This window comes from Pinus tabuliformis, chromosome 1_2 (assembly GCF_031772625.1).
Source record: "Pinus tabuliformis cultivar Carrire ecotype Pingquan chromosome 1_2, CPIR1, whole genome shotgun sequence".
NCBI classification, from domain to species: Eukaryota; Viridiplantae; Streptophyta; class Pinopsida; order Pinales; family Pinaceae; genus Pinus; species Pinus tabuliformis.
In genome coordinates, this window is record NC_142298.1 from 7,070,051 (window position 1) to 7,074,009 (window position 3,959).

A 3,959-nucleotide genomic window follows, 5' to 3' on the forward strand; every position below is an offset into this window, starting at 1 on the left:
TACCGAAACAACTTAGCTCTAAGCAGGATAGAGCAAAGTCTACAGGACATGAGGAGAAGCGAGATGTCGGGGTCCAATGTGAAAGCCCCAGCCCTGGTGGAGTCCTCGGATGAGTAAAACAGGTTTCTGGATATAATTTTGTTATATGTCTATTAGCCTTTACTTTCCTAAGTTGATTTTTATTATAGATAGAATAGAAAATGTTGCATGGATGGTGGAAAAATACTTATTTAAATTTTGGACATCTTTTAACGTTGACAGGTGGCCAACCTAGTTTCCTATCGGTAGGTTGAGGCCACCTGCTACTACTGTGAAAAACATGTTAGTGGTTGGATAAAATTAATAGATAAAGTACTACCAAGCTTACAAACAAAAAGACTAAAAATTTAAAATGAAAAATAATTTACAATATACATGTGGGATAAATGGCTAAATAACCATACTGGACTACTATATTTATAGGACCCTAACAATATGTAATGATGTGTTTCAGTTGGTTCACACGAATGTTTTATATACATGGATTTCTAGCTTCCTCCTCCATGTATGTCATTTTGATTTTTCTACATACACTTGTTGACATAAGTTGCGCTTTCCTTTTTTTAACAAATCACCAAACTTGATGGAATGTACAAATGCAATTATTTTCATATATTCTCACAAATTATTTTCCTCTTTCCTGCATGTAGGTGCGTTAACATTTTTTTTTTCATAAACTTCTACAAATGTTTACTATTTGAAATAATGATCGTGATCAAAGATACTATTCTCCAAATATAAAATGAATAAATTCATGTCAGCATGAACTTTATCATGCTAAAAAAGGCTTTGTAGACTTCCAAAAAAGTTTTAAAAAAACCAACATTCACTCTTTGAATCATATCATACAAATTCACATTTTCCATCAAACCCATACATAGTTAACAATTTCCATTCAAAGAGAAACCCTCTTTTACAATCAACAAATCATCTTACTTTTGAATGAACCACTCAAAAAAATGTGTTCACAACTCATTATGCCCCCACCTCCATTGCACATGATTTCAACAACGTTCACACTATTGATGGACATCGTCAGTTCTGTGCAAAGATTGATAAACTCACACCAAAATTTCCTTGGGTTATATGTCTTGAATCATATCTTAAAATACATATACGTGTGTCAAACTAAATGTACTATTGCTCCAGATGCATGTCTGAAACAAACAACAATCGCTTCTCATTATCAAACAACATGGACCCTGGTCCTCAACCACCTGGCCTAGCTTGTCTCTCGCAAATAGAAGAAATGATCATAGCTAGAGTAAACCAAATACTGCAAGTAATAAACAAACATGGTGGCTAATATAAATACAATGGTCACACAAATTACTCCCCACAATACATTACAAGAATAACAACCATGTTCCCATGACGTGTTGAAGACTTGGAATTTCTGGTGGTTACCCATTATATAAATGACAATCACACTTATGATTGCATTAGAGGTAGACATTGTATTCCGACTGTGTTAGAATACAAGTTGGCAAATGACCCCTAATATAAGAGTGTTCCCATTGACCACAACACAGTAGCATCCTTACTAAACTTCCCAACAATGTCTCCCCTTCCCTTAGCCATTCCAATTCCATAGATCCAACTACCCAACTATCACCTAAAACACCATTTGATCCCACACAAGATTCCGCCAACCCATACCCACTCTAGACATCATCATTTATACCCACTATTCCCAACACAAATATAGAAATTCAAGAAATGTGATGATATTTACCTGCATACAATCACCATTCTAATACTATAATTTGTCGGCCTCCAATTGGACTATCTCCAATCAATGAATATAACACAAAAGGTCTCCTTTCTATGGTTTTTCCCACCCTTTTTCCACAGGAATTGAAATTCCAAATCAACCAAGAATGAAAGTAGTCGTGCATGAATACGTACTTCATCTCATACGTTACCATGAAAACAAGTTCAACAAGCACTCAATCTTTCACGACTACATTTAGAATCTCACGATGTGTCATCACAATCAAGTAAGAGCCTTCTTGTTTGTGAAGAAAAACATTGCAGGTAACTTTCCAACATCTATCTGTGATCTGAGCATTCGATTAGAACAATTTCCAGATGAGAAGTTGGAAAAATAAGTAATGTGATTTAACTGCTCTTTGCGTGTCACAAGATTTTTTGACACAAAGCTAAAAATGAGATAAAAGACATGATACCTCAACTCAGTTCCCTGACCTTTTTCTTCAAATTAAGTGTTGTTGATACAAAATGTCCTGATCTACATGCAGACATGCTAGGATGTTAATGTTCTTATGTTTCAAGACGACACAATTGGAGAAATGATAACATTATATTTAACCCCCATTTAACATCACTACATATGCACCATAGATTCATAATATTTCATGAATTCATCTCGGAAAAACACTTCTAGACAAAATACTACTAGTACATGTACACACACTGCCAAAATACTTTTGTCATTCTATAAAGATTTGACTTTGTCCTATGAAAAAGGCTGTAACGAAAAAGCCTCCTTCATAGGTATGAATGGAAGCATAGAGGGCTCGCAAACATCCATGGTTTCCTTGGGGAAGAAAATGCACATGATATGCAGAGCTTTAACTAGGATGACATAGAAGTAGTTGATAAGGAAAAAAATTCTTCAATAGATACATATCAGCTTGGAACCCCATCCCTTCTACCCTTTCAAACCAACCGATTATTAATATCAATTTAGAATACCCTTGCCTTTTTGCCATATCATATACTTTTAGAACAGATCCATTTAATGATTATGAACAACGCATCAATTGCATTGAATGACAGAAAAAATGCATCGAAAGAAAATGTCTGCGAAAAAATGGCTCCCCATTCAAATATCAGTATAAATCACCATGGGAATTACATCTAGGCTCATCCTTGTTCATTCACTCCAACGGTCAAAATACATACACCCCCACTCTCAGAGATTATCGACTAAATAGCCATAAACCTACCATCCTATTTATTTGATTGGCAACCAATACTTTCAATCTTAATCATTCAGAAATACATCGCCAAATATGCATCCAAATTAATATATAATATATATATATATATATATATATATATATATATATATATATATATATATATATATATATATATATATATATATATATATATATATATATATATATATATATATATATATATATATATATATGAAATCTTCCATCACATGCTACAAATAATTGTGCTCACTTCCCCTAATGTTAACCCTACAACATCCACAATTAGAAAATTCCTTAAAGAAACCCTTGTCGATCGTGACATCGTAGCACAAAAAACTGGTCATATGATGCAAAAATTGCCATTGGCAATGTGTACTTGATCCTTTTTTTTTTAAATGTAAGAAAAAATATTTAAATGCATCTTCCACATAACAATACCACCCCTTCTCCATTACTGCACTCCTAGATACATACATCCAACACCTGTATGCCCTAGAGTCCACATCACTTATATAATTAGCAAGATCCTAATCATATGATCCTTGTCAAAATAGTCGAAAATGGAAACCTAGACCTATAAAATAAATTATTCGTGTCATACCACACTACTCCTCAATAACATCCACAATTTATCCCTCCTATGCTAACTTTTGTCGACTGAAATTACGCTATACAAACATTTTCATGATATTGCTCAAGATATAGGAAAATTTATTGAAAAAATCATCACAAATTTCAAAATATTTTGTCCTTTATACAAACCTTGGCATCATAACTGCACAATATCATATCTTCAATTTATTGTAAATGATAAGTCAGCTACTCATGAAACCCATCCTCCAGAAAGCATGGGCATAAATGAATGGTAATTACTCTCCCAATTGCAACCTACAGATGACATCCTCATAAATGACCTTGACATGCTTGTCCTTCATGGTTTTTATGAAAATC